The following is a 20,054-nucleotide window of genomic DNA, read 5'->3' as shown; positions in this document are numbered from 1 at the left end:
TCTCCATTGCCTTTCCTGTCCCTCATGTGCCCCTTTCCTTTTCTCCAGCAGGCTGTGCCCTGTTGGGAGGCCAGGTGGTACAGAAGGTTTGACCCAGCTCTGTCCAGATCTTGAAATCAAGAACCCCAGCTCAGGATGCTCTGCCACTGCCCTGCCCTTTGTCCTTGGCCAGATCCCTTCACCACTAGGTGTGTCCTGAGTTATAGAACAGGGATACTTCCACTTCTGTGTGCAACACAGGAGGAAAAGCATTAGCCAGTCTGTGTGAGAGGAAGCCCGCTTCGCCATGTGACAGTCTAGAATTTCGGCTCTAGTTTCTACAAACAACCTTACCGCTACCCCCTCCACCATGACCTCCCTACACCTACTCCCAGAGACACCCATCCAGCCACACACCAGGCCTTTCACCATATTTCTATTAGCCACATACCCCCAATAGAACATCTCAGAAGGCATTCTGAAATTTCCCAGAAGCCCCTGCTTCAGGGAGTTGTGCCTGGTACTACTGGATTGGTACCGAGAATGCAATGCAGCCACAAGGTAGTCGGCATGGACACAGGGTAAAACTGCACCTGCAACAGCAATGCTGGTATGGACATACTGCTCCAGGGGTGCTTCTGCCAGGGGTGACCCACCAGTTCAGTTACTAATGGCTCAGCTCCCTGGTGTGGATGTTGCATGGTAGTAACAGCACTCAGCTCTCACTGAAGTCCAGGGCACTCAGCACTTTTCAGGATAAGGGCCATTGTTGCACACCCTTTGGGCCAGCCCCCAGCTAACTCACCCGCATGGCTGTGCACAACCCTCGATCCAGGCCAAAGGGGGTCTTGTACAAATCTGAGCACGGGTCTCTGGGGGAAGGGAATAAGATGAGCTCCCGTGACTCCAGGGAGACGCAGCAGCTGAGTCTGTGCTGGAATTTGAGATCTGAGGCAAGAACTGGTTTCATGATGCTGGGGAGGGTGGTTGGTCTGGGAGGAGCTTGGAAGAACGGGGCTGCTCAATACTATGGAAGGAAAATGGAACAGGTGAAGTTTAAATCTCTTCTGGCATCTGCAGGGTAATTAATGCTTCTCCTGGAGAGGGTCAAACTGCAGCCTGGACAGCAACTGGCATTCAGCTCACAGAAGGCTGCTGGCACAAAGCACACCACTGACATGGGTCTCAGCTTTTAGGAGAACTGGGTTTAAACCCTGTTTTCCTCTTATGTGTAAGTGACAGGTAGGTACAGCTCCCTAACCATCTGGGAGGCAGGTACTGTCCCATCCCCCCATGTTAGAGATGGGGAAACAGGCACAGAGAGGGGACAAGGTCACAGAACGAGTCAGTGGGAGAACTGGGAATAAAGTTGTCTGCTTTAACCACTAAACCATACTGGTCACCGGGGAGGCAGGATGAGGACCATGACCTTGTCTCTTGCCTGTTTCAGCAATTTCCAAATCGCCAGGGCTGCTAAAGCCACTGATGCTGGTTCCATGGAATAAGTTTATATTTTAAATTGCTACATACAGTAACAGGAGGCTGGCTTTGGAAAAAAATCAAATCCCAAGAAGTACAGCAACTAGGTTACTCTAGCTGTGGTTGATCCCCAGCATAGAAGCTCCAAGGGCTGGGGGATAGGGTACGGAGCTGGACAAGCCATTTAATATCTTGTGGCCTCAGTGTGAAAGATCCTGCAGAGGTGTGAACTGGGATAGCTTCAATGCATTTCATGGGTTAAGGCCCGCAGTCTCCAGCTGAAAGAGGCCTCTGGGGAGGTGGAATGTAAAGGTGGGGTTGGGAGGTGCCATAGGACCATAGCTTTATATCTCACCAGTAGAAGAATGGGGATCCTTCTAGACCACTCTGATTCTCTCCCCAGGACTCCCTGGAGGTAGTTGTGAAGGAGGTGTAAACAGATTACTCTCTCCACCAGGAAATCTTCTCATCAGCCCAGGACTCTGCAGCTCCATGATCATCTTCTTCTTCCTATGCCACTTCAGCTGAGCATATGGTTTTGGTAGCAGCTTATCACAGAGCAGCCATCTCTGTTTTCAATGCACAAACCCAGCCAAGCTGTACATGCTTCTTGTTTGTTTGTTTCAATTTCATTTTCCACAGGCAGCAGGGAGAAGATGATTCCACAGTGACCACAGGGATGAAACCTAACCACCCCAGCCATGCTGCATGCAGGATGGGGCCAGCCAAGACAGCTGCAGTGGCAAGAGGCAGCAGCCATAACAAAAAGACTGTTTGTTTACCCTGGGCCACTAGCACACTCGCAGAGGAGACCAGGGGCACGTGCCAAGCCACAGTGTCTGGCAAGTAAACCACTAGAGTAAGGAGCACACAGGAACTGGAATCTGTCTTCTCCAGAGCAAGGCAGTCGGTGCATGAGCGAGGCTGCGTCTCAGAGGAGAGACAGCTCCTGGCATTGGAACAGAAGTGTGTCAGAGTCCCTGGTCTAAAGGCTGCTTCTGTTTGGGTTTCCACATGCTGGGCTGGAGTCAGGGCTCACTTACACCAGCAGGACCCAGCTGACTCTCTGGTGGTGCTGCCCTGGGGGTGGTGATTAGAATCAGGCCCACGGGCTCCCATGATTTACGAGGGTGTGTTTCCCCTCTGTTATGCTATCCAGACCCACTGGCGGACCCATGGGAGTAAACCCAGCGGTGAATGGCTGAAGGGGCCCAGTTTTCAAATGTGGGTGGTAAAGGAGGACCTAGGAGTCCTGCCTTTGGGTGCTTAGCCCGTCGTGTAGGCTAGTGCTACTCAGTGGGTGTAGGGTGTGTCTATACTGCTAGCTGTTTGTGAGTGGAGCATGTGAAGACACCGTACCCCCACAGTCCATTTGCACAGCCTTAAATGCATGCCTGGGGTAGTAGCTTCCAAGGTGGAGAGTTCATCTGGCACACGTGGGAAGATGCATGGCTTGAGCAGTGACCTGTCCCTTGTTGTCCATGTTGAAGTGTGGTGATAGCAAAAGCACAGGTACATGGGCTCAAGCATAGATAGTCCTCCACAGCTTTTCCCACAGTTCCCTGTCCCTGTATCTTCTGGAGCTTCTCCATACAAACTTCCGATGTGCCCTCTATGTGCTGGCAGCTACCTTGGCATTTAACCCGTTATTTCCCACACACTCCACTCTCTTGTCATTCTCTGACATGCATGCTGCTAGTGGGCCAGAGTAGCAGTGGGTGAACCTCTGGCAGGAGTACGCGCAGGGGCAGGATTTTCACGAGAGCCCTGAAAGGCTGGGAGGTGGTGGGCATGTGGCGGATTGAGCACCTCAGACAGTTGGACTGCAAAGCCATGCATACAAACCACAAATCTGGCAGTGAGCCCTCTCTGTGATCCTGCTACGTGGAACTTGAGCAGGCACTTGGCACTACCCAAGCCCAGAGCCCACCATCACCCAAGGTGTCAGCCTGAATCTGACCTGTCTGATGATCAGGTCCAGCGAGTGACACCATGGTGGAGTCCCAGAAACAGGGTCAGACCATGGACCTGGAAGCTCAGGGTCAGCCTATTCATCTGGCTGGGTCAGTGGGTGTCCTGGGGCTATTTTCCAAGGATCTGCTTGGGGATGAAGCTTGGAGAGATTCCTGGCCAGGGATCTGATCCCAGCCTGGTAGGTGCCACCCACTGTGTCTGTCATTGTACTGGGGGGAACTGGATCTGTAAAATGGAGGGATTTCCAGGTTATGACCAATGGAATTATTGTCATGGAGGACATGCCATGTGTTGTGGGTGATTAGCTTTGATTTAAGGTGGAAGCCACGTCATTCTCTTGGCCTGTCCTCCTTCCCTCCCTGCCCTGGATCACATGTGATCCAGAACAGGTGTTGAGCAGAGACAGAGAGAGAGAGACCTAGTACCCATCCCTTAAAATGCCCTTTGCTCTTTGAAAAGGAATAACTGGCTCCCAAGCTGGCTGAATCCTCAGGAGGTAAATCCCCTAAATCTCCCCTTGGCCTTTTGGTCTGGTTGAGAACAGATGGACTGAAGATCCCAAATGCTGGACTTGGCCATCTTATGTGCCCAGTGAGTCCCTAATGGGGACCTCTGTGCCAATTATAACAACACTGGGCATATAGTGCCCTCTGCCAAGGAGTTGCTAAAGGCCGGGCATTGAGTTAGGGGCCCATATCTCTGGGTTGGAGACACGTCTGCGTTCCTTGTTTAACCAAATTCCCCTCTGACCCTTTCCAGGGAGGGGCAGGCCAGTGAGGCCAGGGTTAGTGCTGGGAGTCAATTGGGGCAACAATGTGAGAATTCCAGGATTCATTGACTCTGGAGGCTGAATTACTCTCGAGCTCCAGGTCAAGGCCCCAATACCCCTGAAGGTCAGGGCTGCCTCTGTGTCCTGCTGGGGGGGGGGGTGTGGATAGGATGAAGTGCCCACGATTATGGAGCAAAGAGGCATGCTGATCTCTGGGTGCTCTGCTGTGCACCAGAGCCCCTGGCTGTGATCGTTCATGCCCCAGACTGGCGCGAGAGCATTGGTAGACCCCTGGAAGGCTAAACATTTCTCTAGGGGTCCAAGTCCATGATAGCTCTGCCAGTGAGGCCAGGCATGAGAGCAATGGGGAAGTGGCTGGCAATATGCAGAATGGCCTAGTGGGTCTGTGAGGGGGTATATCTGAGGTAGGATGCATGGAGATAGGTCTGGAGAGATCTCCCTGCTACCCTCCACAGGGACTTGGGTGTGAGAAAGTAACAGCAAGGGAATAGGCTACCCCTGCACTCACTTGGGATCCTCTTGGAAGGCCAGCTCCTCTCCCAGCTCACTCCTTTCCCCGAGGGTGCAGTCACATAAGGGGCAGGAGACTGAAGTGGCTTCAATGCTGTGGGCTACTGCTGTTGGTTACATCCTCCCCTGTCTTTGTGCAGACTGGGCCTTCCTGAGGACACCCCCTCCTCTCTCCCAAGGTTGGCTCTCTTGGCCTGGGGCATTGGTGTCATCTACAAATATGATACTGGTTGAATTTGTACCACCTGGCAAAGAAAGATGAGTGGGCGGCTGCCATGCATGGGTCAGGGAGAGGCTTGAAGTGCAGGGTAACTGGTGGAAGAAGCTTCTAGGAACTCCTGGAGAGCCCTGGACTGTGCTACAACCAACATGGCGCCTCACTGCTTGTTGACTAAAATGCTTTACTGTTGGGGCAGGGGGGGTGCCACAGCCCCTCTGGAAATGCCCCATGAATGACAACCACTAGGCTGCTACACAGCTCCTGCTACACCTCTTCATAGGCTGGCCCCTGATGGGATCACATGCCTTGCCTCTGTACGATGCACAGCAATAACAACAAGGCACCCCCTGCCACCTCCTCACCACCCCCGCCAGCCCTGGAGCACTGTCATCCTGACCCGTGCACCAAATTCACCTGGCTGGGGAACTCGACGGGCATTGCTGGGACGATGCCAGGGCTGAATTCATCCCAGGCCAGGGAGAATGTACTGTGTGGAACCCAGTCGCTGCTTGGCATACAGCAGAGGTCTCACAAATGCCCATCTATGTGCAAATCTCCAGCATGTCGGTTCATCTACCCATAGTGCTTGACAGCTGGCCCAGCTGATCCTGGCAGTCTACTTACAAATTGGTATTAGTGGCACTAATAAAGCGGTTAATGTTGTGACTAGAAACCCACCTTATTTCTAGTCACCAGGGATTCCTGCAGAAGTACAACAGACCATTGGATCTCTCCCCTTCAAGGCTGTGTCCTACTTGCCTCGAAGACAGATGAAGCACTTCATGCATTCTATGCATTAAAAGATTCTAGGGCACTGTTGAAATCCCTAGGCCCATGTACACGCCCAACAAAACGAAGATCAGTCACCAGTCAGTTAAGGGCTTAATTGCCAGGGAAGCTATTTCTTGTCTCTATCAGGCTGCTATTATTGGATGTATTATCTGTATTACCACAGTGCCTAGGAGCCCCAGCTATGGAGCAGGACCCCACTGTATCAGGCGCTGTACAAACCCAGAACTGAAAGATGGTCCTTGCCTCAAGAAGCTCAGAATCTTGCCAAGCTGGAGCATCAGCTGCTATCACCAATTCAGCCCTGTCCCTACAATGCACATCTCCTGAGGGTCACAGAGTCATAGATTATAAGGCCAGAAGGAACTACTATCATCATACAAGGGTCCTCCTGTACAACACAGGCCACAGAGCTTCCCTGAATTAATTAATTCCCAGCACATCTGTTAGAAAAACACCCAATCTTGATTTTAAAATTGCCAGTGATAGAGAATCCACCACAACCCTAGGTAAATTGTTTTAATGATTAATTATGCTCACTGTGAAAAATGGGCACCTTATTTCTGGTATCTTCCTATCTTCCACCAGGCGCCATCTGCCGTAAGTAGCGTCTTCTGCATGCCACCTCCCAGTGCTGGACTGGTGGCTTGGACAAAGGGGGCTGCAGCGAGGTAACGCTGGGTGCACCATCACAGGAATGGCTTCTGGCTTGCACAGATGTGATTGTAGTAGTATGAAAAGTGCTGTGATGCTTCCCTGACAGTCAGCAGGTATCTCTGTATAATAGATGACTCCACAGCTTGGAACAGCTCTACAGACAAGCCAGCCTGCCTTATTTTATTTTGTAAATTAACAGCCAGAAACTGCCTCACCTGGGCCCCTGGCCAGCTGGCATTGCATGTGGAGGCTGAGACAAGCTATGCCATACTTTAATTACACTGATTAATTTCAGAATACCAGCTTCAGCACCGCATCAGGCGAAGCGGAGGAGGTCATGGGAACTGGTAACACAAATGAATTGTTGTACTGTCCTCTCACCTCATCTGCTGCCAGGGCACCCGCCCCTGCTGATCTGGCCCCATGCTCATTAGCCCTCTGGTGTCATCTCAGCTGATCAGATGCTTTTGGTGTGCAGCACTTTGCTGGGACCCTGGTGCTGGGACAGGACTGGATTCAAGTCAGAACATGAAGGGGGAGGTGCTGCGGGAAGTGAGGGGCTGTGATCCATGAAACCAAGGCCCAGATCCACCGAGGTATTTAGGCTCTAAACCTTCTTTGTGGAGTTGGGTCAGAAAGTCTAACAGTACCCTGTCCTTCCATAGGAGGATCTCAAAGCACACCCTGACCATTAGTCCTCATGACCACTCTGGAAAACTGAGGCACTGAGGGGCAACATGACTTGCCTGTGGTCACACAGTAAGTCAATGCCAGAGCTGGGCAACTGCCACTCAGATCTCCTGATTGCCTGTTCTGTACTTGCAACACCCTTTTGATGGACAAGCAGAGGCTGTGGGTGCTGGGGCATGCTGGGCTCAGTGGCATTGCAGGAACAGGTCTTTGCCATGGGGTGGGAGGGGGCTCATTACAAGCCACAGTCACAGGCAGAGAGCTGCATTGCAGCAATATGCAGGAGACAGGTGGATTACTGAGGGAGAAACTTGGGATGCTGGGGTTCAAGGGCTCCCCACAAACTTCCTTGGTGACTTCAGGTAAGCCGCTTAGCCTGTCTGCACCTCAGTTTCCCATCTGTACAATGGGATAGCAGCTTTGCCCTACCTCCTAGGGGTGTGTGAGGATAAATGCATTAAGGATGGTGAGGAGCTCAGATGCTTTGGCTGTGCAGGCCAGAGACATAGTGTAAGAACATAAGAATGGCTATACTGGGTCAGACCAAAGGTCCATCTAGCCCAGAATCTTGTCTTCTGACAGTGGCCAATGCCAGGTGCCCCGGAGGAAGTGAACAAGTAACCATCAAGTGATCCATTCCCTGTTGCCCATTCCCAGCTTCTGGCAAACAGAAGCTAGGACACCATCCCTGCCCATCCTGACTAATAGGCATTGATGGACCTATCCTCCATTAATTTATCTCGTTCTTTTATGAACCCTGTCATAGTCTTGGCCTTCACAACATCCTCTGGCAAGGAGTTCCACATTGTGCATTGGGTGAAGAAATATTTCCTTTTGTTTGTTTTAAATCTGCTGCCTATTAATTTCATTTGATGACCCCTAGTTCTTGTGTTATGAGAAGGAGAGAGGGAGGTTAATGGCCATTTGGGATCCCTGCATAAGAGACACTCATGCAGTGTAATATCTTGTTCCCCATCCTGTGGTCCCAGGGGGATTTCCCACCTGACCCATTGGAGATGGTGAGTAACAACAGTACAAAACTCTGGCAGCAGCACAGGGGTGACACTGTCCTCTTACTGAATTCACCAGGGACATGTAGGGCTAGATCATGCCTTTAGCCCAGCCCTAGCCAAGGAGTGACATGCCCTGTGTTGCCTCAAAAGTAGCTCTGGAGGACAGTGTTCCTCACAGATCCCCTTGGTGAAAGGATCCATGGCCTGCTACTGTTTTGCTCTGGGAGGTGGAGGGACAGTACTGTGCTCACAATGGCAGATTAGGGGGGGCCTGGAAAAATTGGGGGGCCTGGAATTGCGGGGGCCTGGAAAAATGGGAGCCCTCACACCCAACCCACTCTGCCTGCCCGATGCTCCTGCCCGGGAGTAGGGCAAGCCCTGTGCGCGACTCCACTCCTCGGCAGGAGCGTGTGAAGGGCCCCCACAAAAGCTTAATCCATCTCTGTGCGCTCCAAGACAGGGCCCCCAGCACACTGGTCTCCCCAGCTCAGCAGCACTAGCCAGGGGGAGTGGAGAGGGACCCATGATTTCATACATGCCCCCCACTGCCTACACACCTGCTTTGGGAGGGGATGGGCCTTCTGCCAAGGTGAAAGCAGCCCACATGTGGGGGCAGGGGAGAGCTTCTTATTTCTTCTTACTCCCTAGCACTATCATGCAATCGGAGTCCCTCAGTAACTACAGCAAAACTGGCTTGTTAAGCAGTCCCAGCGCTACTGGGAGGGCAAAGGGGGTGTCTGACCTCCCCAGATGTTTGTCAAGGGGCCCAAGTTATTGTCAGGAAGGCCAAAATAAGTACAGATTTATCCTGTATTAAGAGCAAATTAGAGAATCATCATCCTTTCTAGAAATGATAAATCTCAGGAAACTACTGACCCAGAAGCCAAATTTTACCTATTTAAATGCTTAAACTGCAGGATTTTCCAGGAGTCTAAGTAGCCCCTGGATTCCTGGAAGATTGTTTGTTTTCCAAATAGCCACATCCAGGGCCCCCAAAATACCCACGTCCCCTCCAATAATGGGACCCTAGAACTGGTCCTGTTGTTCAGGGCTCCCCGCTGCATGGCACTTCCCTTGTTTGACAGAAAAATGGCTGAAGCAGTTCTGAAGGGATAGAACAATGCTACTAAGGGTTGCCGGGTGTCAGTTTTCTACCGGAACGCCTGGTCGAAAAGGGACCCTGGTGGTTTTGGTCAGCACTGCTGACTGGGCTGTTAAAAGTCTGGTCAGCAGTGCTGTGGGTCTCAGGCAGGCTAGTCCCTATCTGTCCTGGCTCCGCGCTGCAGCCCAGAAGTGGCCAGCATGTCCAGCTCCTAGACGGGGGCTGTAACGTTCCCCTCTAGTGTTATCTGGATCGGTGACCTGCTAGGTCACTCCAATCCTTGACTCTGGGAGCCAGCCTTACCCTGCTCTGCTGTGAGAACCCCCACTCCTAGGCTGTTCACGTACAGTCTCTGGCATGTAAGCTGCTCCTTGGATTGTGCAACCAAATGACACTAGCCAATATCTCCGGTCGCAGACACAACCCTAGGAACCTCCATCTTTCGGTGTCTACTTATGCCCGCTGGACGCTGCAAGCTTATATGACTTTGTCAATTTAACAAAGAAATTGATATGTACCAGGCTTGTTATCCCAAGGGGAGTCTCTGACATGCTTCAAACCAAACACACTGCTTCAGGGAGAATAAACAAATTTATTAATTGCAAAGATAGATTTTAAGTGATTATAAATCAAAGCATAACAAGTCAGATTTGGTCAAATGAAATAAAAGCAAAACACATTCTAAGCTGATCTTAGAAAGCCCTTACAAACTTAGATTCTTCTACCACAAGCTGGCTGGTTGCCCTTTAGCCAGGCTCTCCCCTTTGATCAGCGCTTCATTTGCTTGGTGGTGATGTCTGTAGATGGAGGTGGAAGAGAGAGGAAGAGCATGGCAAACGTCTTTTCCTCCTAACTTTGCTCCCCCCGCTTTCAGAGTCAGGTGAGCATTATCTCATCGCAGCCCTAATCTGACAATAGAAAGGGGGGTGACTCACTCGAGAGTCCAACAGATCCTTTGTTGTTGCCTAGGCCAGTGCCCTTTGTTCCTGTGAGGTCGGGCTGGGTTTGTCCCATACCTGCCCTGATGAGGTGTGAACTCTCTGCTCTTGGAGAGTTTTTTCCTGGACTTGCTTTAAGCCACGAGGGCACATTTTCAGCCTCATAATTATATACATGAAATTACAACCTATAACATTACTATAACATTACTGTAACAATGATTACTACAACATTACCATAACAACAATGCTCAGTACATCATGAGCATTCCGAAGACACCCGACACAACAAACTAGATACCACACAATCATATTATAAGGATGAACATGGGGGTATAGGGTGTTCCCACGAGAATGGCATAGGAGGGCCAGGGGGACCATGGCCAATGGGAGCTGGGGAAGCAGTGCCTGCAGGTGAGAGCAGCGTGCGGAGCCTCTTGTCCCCCACACCTAGGAGCTGAACCTGCTGGCTGCTTCCGGGGCAGAGCGCAGAGTCAGGACAGGCAGGGAGCCTGACTTAGCCCTGCTGTGCCACTGACTGGGAGCTGCCCGAGGTAAGCCCGTGCTCCAACCCTGACCTCCAATCCCCTGTCCCAGCCCTAAACCCCCCATACACAAATCCCCCTCCCGCACCCCAAACCCCTCTTCCCCAACCCTACCCCAGAGCCTGCACCCCCAGCCCAGAGCCTGTACCCATCCTGCACCCCAACCCCCTGTCTCAACCTGAGCCCCCTCCTGCACTCTGAATCCCTCAGCCAGCCCCCTCCTGCACCCCAAGTCCCTCATCCCCAGCCCTACCCCAGAGCCTGCACCTTCAGCCGGAGCCCTCACCCCCTCCCACACCCCAACTCCCTGCCCCAAGCCGGAGCCCACTCTCGCACCCTGAACCCCTGATTTCTGGCCCCACCCCAGAGCCTGCACCCCCAGTTAGAGCCCTTACCACCTCCAGCACCCCAACCCCCTGCCCCAGCCCAGTGAAAGTGAGTGGGGGGGGGGAGAGCCAGCCACTGAGGGAGGAGGAATGTGGGGAATGGGGCCTTAGGGCAGGGGCGGGGCAGGGACAGGGCTAGGGTGTTCAGTTTGGTGTGATTAGAAAGTTGGCAACCCTAGTGCTGCTAGGAAGTTTAGGGAGCCCAAAGCACAATCATTAGCCCAGCCAATGCTAGCCTGAAACGTAGGAGACCTAGCTTCAAGTTCCTGCTCTGCGACAAACTCCCTAGGTGGCCTCGGGCAAGTCACTTGGCCCAGATCCTCAAAGGTGTTTAGGCTCCTATCTCCCATTGATTTCCATGACCTCTGAAGGTGATTGTGGTGTTGGGTGATAGCAATTGCCTGAGTACCTTGGAGGCTTTAAGCCTCGGTCACTCTGTGCCTCAGTTCCCTATCTGTAAAATAGGGAGACCGATGCTTTCCTGCCTCACAGGGGCGTGAGGGTAAATATACTAAAGATGGTGAAGTGCTGAGATGCTGTGGGGATGGGGCCCAGATCAGTACACATCTAGGGGAAATTGCTGGGACACAGAGGCCCTTTGATGGGTCACTACTCTGCAGCAGCAATTACAAGGCAGAGGCCCACCCAAGGGTGCCAGCTGGCAAAGGGTTCTCTACTAAGGTGTGAGCAACTCCTACCAAGCCTGACAAGTTCACTACACCTAACACACTGCTGACAGAGACTTCTCCCTGAATAGTGTCTTATAAGGTAGCAAAGGAAAGGTGGTAACACAATGGTCCCTAATATCATTGCGAGATGTAGGGATGATATTTAAGTAGCTGGGTATATGTACTTGTTATGGGCATTCACTCCACACCAGCCCTGAAGGGGTTAAGATGGCTAGGTAGGCTGATTAACCCTGTTGGCTGCACCTGGAGGAGGAACCATGGAGCAATGAGGACTAACTAAAGGATGAAGCTTACCTGGGCAGGAACAGGTGGGGCTTGTTTAGAGCCAGGTAGCTGAGGGCAGAATGGGGTTGCAGGGAGGAGGTTTGCAGTCCCTCTCCCTGAGGATAGGGAGAGCATGGAATTTGGCTCAGGGGAAAGGGTGTACCGGGTGGAGAAGGAGCCTGATAGATGTAACATAGAAAGCAGCCCAGGGAATCAGTAGCAAGGTATGGGATAGTGCAGACCTTAGCTGCTGGTTGTAGGGGCTCTGAGCTGGAACCCGGAGAACAGGATGGACCAGGGTTCCCCAACTAGTCACTGGGGAATTGGAAAACTGTCTGGGACAGCTGGTATAGAAAGACTTTGATACACACGCCCCCAGAAGGGGAACACTACAGTGACCTGGCCAGAGGGCCAAGCCAGGAAGAGGGAGCAGTCGAGTTCTGATAGAAAGAGGTGGAGTGAGCCCCCACAGGAAGGGCATTGTAGGAACAGGCCTTTGCTAATCCCCAGCTGTGGCCACATGGAGCACTCCATGACAGTACTGGAAATCTATTTTAGAGTCTGTCTCCCAAGCAGGGTTGGCAAACAGCGTTTTCCAGACAAGGGATGTATATATTCACCTATCTGCCTAGGCTCATATGTAGATTAAGTGTTGTAAGTCAACATAATGGAAACCCATTTTGCATATGGTGCCAACATCAGTGCATGAAGACAACTTGGAGCCACCACACCAGGAAAAGAACCATGGAAGTTGTCCTGTCTCTGGGGTGCAAAGGCTATGAGCTTTGGGGATATAAGTAGAAGGCAAAAAGGGCACCATTTTATCCTTCACTGAGTGTAACTGGGTTAAAAAAAAAATTAGATAAGTCCATGGAGGACAGGTCCGTCAATGGCTATGTGATGGTGTGGACTAGGCCCTGAGGGCCCCTGCTGGAGCCTGACACACCCCATCCCAGAAAAGGCAATAGAAAGGTCTTACAAGCTGCCTAGAGCAACCATGTGGGAAACAGCCAATCAGGGCTCAGAAAGCTAGTATAAGAGCTTCAGGGCCAGAGCAAGTTCAGCTCCTTGCTAAGCCCTGAGGTAGGGATGAAGAATGTGCTGGAGCCACAGGGAAGTGGCCCAGGAAACTGTAGCAGCAACACAGTTTATTTAAAGGGATATGCTGAACGGCAGCTATCTATCGAGTGCCTGGGATTGGACCTGGAGTAGAGGGCCGGCCCGGGTTCCCCCGCACCAGCCACTGGGAAAGTGGCTGGGACTTTGATGCACCCCAGAATGGGGACTGAACTCTTTTAGTGGCCCAAAAGGCCCAGAGAGGTGGAGAGTCTCCCTGGGGGATGTGGCCCCACATCAGGGTTGGGACTGCTTAAAGAGCAGGGATAATTAGAGGGAGCCCAGAAGGGGCTGAGAGACAGTTTGGAACATGGTACTGTGATACAGTTTGGAGCAGAGCCCTGCTGGACTGATTATAGAGCGAGCCCCAGGATAGGAGGAGGAGGATAGGTGGAGGAGGATAGGTGGAGGATAGATCCATTACATGGAGAATAGGTCCATCAGTGGCTATTAGCCAGGATGGGCAGGGATGGTGTCCCTAGCCTCTGTTTGCCAGAATCTGGGAATGGGTGACAGGGGATGGATCGCTTGATGATTGCCTGTTCTGTACATTCCCTCTGGGCACCTGGCATTGGCCACTGTTGGCAGACAGAATACTGGGCTAGATGGACCTTTGGTCTGACCCAGTATGGCCATTCTTATGTTATCAAAGGACCTTACAGAGGGTGCTGAAATAGGCCCCCGGAAGGGGTTTGCTTTGCTTTTATCACACAGACAGACTGTGTGTGACTCGGCCGGAGTCACCGAAGACCCACCACAAACAGGCAGAGAGAGAATGCAGGCACATGCATTCAGCCAGGGGCCACTCACAAGAGATGAGTACAACCCCATTATAGGCTATTAGCCAACAAGGTCAGGGTGTCCCTAAGCCTCTGACTGCCAGGTGCTGGGAGTGGATGACAGGGGATGGATCACTTGATAATTGCTCTGTTCTGTTAATTCCCTTTGGCCACTGTCAGAGACAGGATACTGGGCTAGATGGACCATTGGTCTGACCCAGTATGGTTTTTCTTATGAGGAAGCAAAAGGGACAGTGGTTTTTGCATTCATGAGAGGGGGATCCTAGCCCTGTTGGATGGAGATGCTGGGAGATTGCTTTAGATTATGTTAGTGTGGAAGAAAACAGAGTCTTCACTCTTAGGTTGGTTGCAGCAAGTCAGAGACAGTCTTTATTCTCTAGCAATTGTAAGGAGGGAGAGAGTACACACGGACAGGGATTCCCCCTTCCTCGGCAGGTCTCTCAAAAGATAAACAATTTGGGCAAGAATTTATACCTTTTGTTACAGACAATAATGATCAACAGCTGCATTTTGTTTATACATATTCCTTCCTGATATCTTACTTTTGTCAGCAGTTCCTGCTACAGTCTGCATTCCATTCGTATCTTAAAGCAAGGTCCCTTGTAGTTTTCCCATCTGCCTCGCACAAACCCCCCTTCTACAAATCTCGCGTTATTAGGGTTAAGGTTGGCCTGTTTCTTGCTCTGTCTCTTAACCAAACTAAAATAACTGCACACAAATCCTCTTTTTCCTTTCACACTTCCACAATCCCCCCTTTTGTGCTTCCAGCACAACTATCCTTCTTAAACCTCCATTTTCATGAAACCTTGTATTTCTGATTCTAGATCAAATGGTTCAGCTTCTTGGATTTTGATTGAATGCAACGACAATGCATGATTAGTATGAACTTGGAAGGTGTTATTATTATTAGGTCTTTAAAAGAGCAATAACATAATCCTAAAATGAACAACAATAAAAGCATTAACATTCCCACTGTAATAATATAATGGGGTTGTTATATAGCCTTAGACAAAAAACAGAATACATCATAATTAGTACATAGACACTATGTAGACTGTATAAAAGGCATACTTTTCAATTTGATATATATTTTGGAGCATATGAATTTGCCCTTGTAATTCAGAGATTTTCTGGACCTCTGGTAGGAGTGAAAGCAAATTTTGGAACCAGTCAGATACTAAGTCAGTCCAGTTAAAAGGTATCTGAAACCTAGGGGCTGATTGTAGAATTCTATCCGCAGGCCAATAAATAATATAATTGCCTGCAGCAGTGGTGAGATTAAAATATATGTCTTGTAAAGTGGTGGCCTTAACATGCACACAGCTGTCATTAGCTTGGAAAAGCAGGTATCCTGTCAGGGTAGTTCCTTGTCCCATACCCTCCCAACAACCATTGTCATGAACAGTGACAACTTCCCCTGGCTTCAGTTTACATACACACTGAAACTGTGGGGGTTCTAACGGCCAGAGTGTCTATTGACTCCCTGTCCCTATCCAAATGTTGGGTGTTATTCGAGGAGCACTGACTATAAATCGGTTAGGCATACCAGGTAGTTTAATTTCCCAAATGTCTCGGTGAATTATCCAGTCCTACATGCATCCTCCCCACGGACCTGGCAGGATTCAGTATGTGGGAGCCCACACCCCTCCAACCGGCCCGTATGGATGGAAAGAGCACTGTGAGTGTCTGCACTTCCACCCAGAAAATCTCCAAGTATGTCTCCATGGCCACAGATCAGATGGCATTCCTGAAGTGTCTGTAAGGGCAGTGGACCAAGCCTGATGCTCTAGATCACTCCGAATGGCCATGAGCTGGTCAGTCAGGAAATCCTAAATTTCTGAACATGCCAGATCCCACTGCAATGCCTTCCCAGCCTCAGTGGTATTCAATACCATCTCTATCAACAGCTTCTGGGTCATTGAGCTAAGGGCAAAATAACATATAATTTACCAACCCCAGCCTGTACCTGCGTTAACTGTACTCCAGTAATAAGACCTGTGGCTTTTTCCAACTGTCCTAATTTCTCTTCATGTTGTTGGCCTTTATAAATATTCAAATTGCTGCTGCTCTATTGGCACCATCCCATAGGGATCACTAAGGTGTGACGGTCTTGGCCATTGGGTTTCATCAGAGAATATGGTATTATCTGTATTAGGGTGTGTTACGGGGTGGTAGTGGTAGTGAGGATAATGGCGGGGGCAGTGGTCATGGCAGCAAGGTGCCCTTGGTATTTGTCATCTGTACGCCAGTTAGGGAGGGCTATACATGCTGAAGGTACTTATCCAAAAGCACAGAGCCCAGTCCCCAGAATAAACCCAAACCACCACTCAATACCACAGTCCGAAGCGCGGTTCCCACAAGTTCCTCCCTGCCAGGTTACGATGCTCTGTCTCTTCCACCAGGGCCAATTTTTAATGTCTTTTGTAATTAAGAATCCCTGGACTTTGGCGGTTTCAGTGGAACAAATATACTTTCTTCTTTCCTGGAACAGTCGTGGTTCAGCATCATACACGGGAGAAGTTACCAGCACGTCACCCTGTAATAACTGGGTTCCCCAGCAGATGGTGAATGTATGGTGGTTCTGTTAGTGGACAAGGGAGAGGTTACCAGCATTTCACCTTGTCCTTTTCTCCTGCTGTCCAGAAGGAGGAAAAGTAGTACCAGAAGGAGGAACAGGCTGATCAGCAGTCAGAGGGTCATCTCGAGGTGGAGGGGCCTTCTTGCAGTGAGAAGCATGGGTCCAGGCAGTCAGTCCTTGGCACTTCACAGTGGTGTTGATAGTTAACAGGACTTGGTAAGGGCCTTTCCAACGTGGGATCAGGGCAGTCTTTCGCTGATGGACCTTTATGTAGACCCAGTCTCCTGGTTCCAGTGAGTGGCAGGGTTGCTCGGGATCCTTCGGTAGTGCTTCTTTCACCTGTGTATAAAAAGACCTGACACATTTCATTACTGCCTGGCAGCAATGACGCATTGTATCATCCATCAAATGGATGTCCACCTGGGCAAGGGCCAGAGGAGGCGCTGCTGGAAGTTGTATCAGGTGCCCTGTCAGGACTTCATGAGGGCTAAGCCCAGTCTTTCGGTTCAGAGTGGCCCTCACGTATTCATCAATGCTAATGGGAGGGCATCTGGCCACTTTAAGTTTGTCTCAGCACAGATCTTAGCCAGTTCATTTTTCAAAATCCTATTTTGACGTTCTACTGTCCCAGCAGACTGCTGGTGGTTGGGGCAGGGAGGTTGTGTTGGATCTGCAAAGCTGCACATATTTCTTCTACAATCTATCCAATAAAATGAGTTTCACAATCACTGTTGATACTCACAGGTATGCCAAACCTTGAAATAAAATCCTTAAGCAAAATTTTCACAACAGACTTGGCATCTGCCCTTCTGCAAGGGAAGGCCTCAACCCAGTTTGAAAATACATCAACTAAAACTAACACATACTCATAATTACAACATTTAGACATTTGAATAAAATCAATCTGAATATTTACAAAAGGTCCCCAGGGAGGGGGATGTGCTGCTTTTCTAGCTTTAACTGCTTTACCAACATTATGCTGTAGGCAGATCGTACATTGTTGGCAGTAGTGCTGAGCTACAGAGGAAAAATCCGGTGCAAACCAGTCTCATTTAATACAGCAACCATCCCCCCCTTTGCTTACGTGAGCCACTCCGTGGTGCTTGCGAGCCTAATAGGGCAAGAGCACCCTTGGCACAACCAGGCGGCCTTCTGGGAAGTGCCAAAGGTGATCAGGATGTAAAGTGTACCCAGCAACACTCCAAGAACATTTTTCGGCTTCCAGTTGGTATCAGCTTTTCCTGTTTTTCTGAAAAACAAAGAGAGCATGTTTCTACCCCCTTGGGGTTGGCAGATTATTGCTTAAAATATTCCTTTCTTTACAAATACCCTTGCTGATTGCAGGTAAAACTGAGGAATTACCCCCCTATTTTCCTGTATTTGTTTTATAGGCAGGTCAGGTTTCAATGGCTTTCATCTTTTAACTTAAGTGATTTGCATTAACACAAATGCTTTCGGCTTGCTTTTGATTCAAAGTTATCAGTCGCTTAGAGACTCTGTCTCAAAAGGACACAATTAACTTTTAACTTTTAACTCCTGCTTTCAAAACACACAATGATTTGAAAAGGAAAACACAACCTATTGTGGCTCCCCTTCGGCAAAGTAACTGTTTGATTACACAGAGTCACCTTAAGGCTTAGTGTGGGGCACGGTCTTCCTCTCTTTTACTACAGGTTTTATTTGCTATTTGTTACCAAAAACAGATTTAAAATCTTTTCCCATTCTGCTGGCTTTGACTGCCCTGCTGCAGCCACAACTTTGGTCTTTATTCAAAAACATTTTAAATTTTGTAAAGCATTAAGTTACCTTAAGGGTTAAATGCTAAATACCAAAAATTAAACAACACTAGTTTTCTGTGTCTGGCAAAGGTATTTCTCAGTTTTGCAACTTAAACAACACCAATTCATCTCAAACTTATAAAACAAAGATTGTACACACCAGGAGTGTTCTTTTAGCAAATTCGACTAACTTATTCATAGTCAAATGATTCCACTTAAATAACCTCTTTGCCTGGATTATTTACAGACATTCATTTGGAAAAGGGCCGATTTTTCCTTCAGAATGGCTGCAAAGAAACCAAAAATTCTTTTTCTTGAGCATTTTTACAAATTTCAACTGATAATTCCCTCCAGCAACTACAGAGTTAACTTCTCACTTCCTTTCCTTAAATCATTTGCTTGTTTTCCAAAACAGCACCCCAATCAACTCAGATTTTACCATTCCAGTTATTATTCCGGGATTGAAATTTCCCATACCTGTAATTACTTCTTTCCTTCCACTATGCCCTCAGAGTTTCCAGCCTGTTTTCCAATCTCTCTATCTGTTGCCTGCCTGCTTGCCTGGTCCCGATCCTCTTTTTCTCATTGAATCGTCCCTTTCCGTGGGCACAGGCTTTATTCCACTACCAATAAAGCAAGGAGGGTCGTCTTCTCAACTAACCCCCACCCTTCCTGGTCCCTTTCCTTCAACAATATCACTCACAAGGCTACCTGAGTCCTCTCCAGTGAGGCTTGCCACCTAGACAGTACGCACGGTCAATTGGCGTTTTAACTGTTCAATTTTCTCTAGCTGTCAGGTACACATCTCTTCCCTTTTCCCCAACTCCTCTTATTGCCTGGTCCTTCTACGACCTGGGGTAGACCCATCTGCAACCTTTTTTTCTTTTCATACTCACAAACACACTGCCCGGGCTGGCCAGGCCTGGGGGTAGAAGAGACAGAGAGAGAGAGAAAGAGAGTGGATGGGAGGTTATCCTGTGCACAGGTTGTCCAGAGGTAAACTGCAAAAGATCTCCAACTTGCTTCTGCTCTTGGGTTTTTTTCCCGCCCTGGGGTCTCTTGGGGCATCCCTTTCAGAGACCTTTGCTCAGTATTCTAGTCCACACCAGCTGCCTGTGGCTTCTTCAGTGTCCCCAAACCACCCTGGCTCAAAGGCAGACTGTTGGGTCTTACTGGGAGGCCAACCTTTGCAAATGTAATCTCAGTCCTGTAACTTGTGTTGCCTTTGTTTGCCTCTGTCTATATTTTCCACAGCATGCAGAGCAAGGCAGACTGTGTTGATTCTTGACCTTGAATGCAGAGCAGCTTTCTCTTTATCTTTAGGCCAAGCTGAATTTTCAAATTAACCCATTCCTTTCCCTCCTTGCTTCAGCCTTAACTAATTGGGGATATAAAGGAGCCAAGAGGGTTGATGAAGTGGTTTGGGTAGGGAGCCATCCGGATGCTTTACATTTAATTTTCAAATCCTGTACTTGAGTTTTTAATTTTTCCTGGAAGTCCTTTAGACTCTGCACTCAAGACTCATGGAGTCTCTTTGTAGCTTCCTCCCACCAATAGACAAATTGCTCCCACTGTATATCAGAGGCTTTTGGTGATGTAAAGGTTCATAGAATCATAGAATATCAGGGTTGGAAGGTACCTCAGGAGGTCATCTAGTCCAACCCCCTGCTCAAAGCAGGACCAATCCCCAACTAAATCATCCCAGCCAGGGCTTTCTCAAGCCTGACCTTAAAAACTTCTAAGGAAGGAGATTCCAC

The 20,054-nt window shown here is 49.5% G+C and overlaps 1 long non-coding RNA gene across 1 annotated transcript; it reads right to left on the bottom strand.

The window, feature by feature from the left end:
* Window positions 1-14,283: 14,283 nt before the first annotated feature.
* Window positions 14,284-19,568, bottom strand: LOC311527443. Its single transcript, XR_014713330.1, has 3 exons — window positions 19,194-19,568; window positions 17,604-17,768; window positions 14,284-16,858 (listed from the first exon to the last, which is right to left on the bottom strand). It is a non-coding gene; the product is annotated as an uncharacterized lncRNA (long non-coding RNA).
* Between the last annotated feature and the right edge of the window lie 486 nt (window positions 19,569-20,054).

The sequence above is a fragment of the Lepidochelys olivacea genome, assembly GCF_965140295.1.
Source record: "Lepidochelys olivacea isolate rLepOli2 genome assembly, chromosome: 10".
Taxonomy (NCBI): domain Eukaryota; kingdom Metazoa; phylum Chordata; order Testudines; family Cheloniidae; genus Lepidochelys; species Lepidochelys olivacea.
This window is presented reverse-complemented; position numbering and strand designations above follow the sequence as displayed.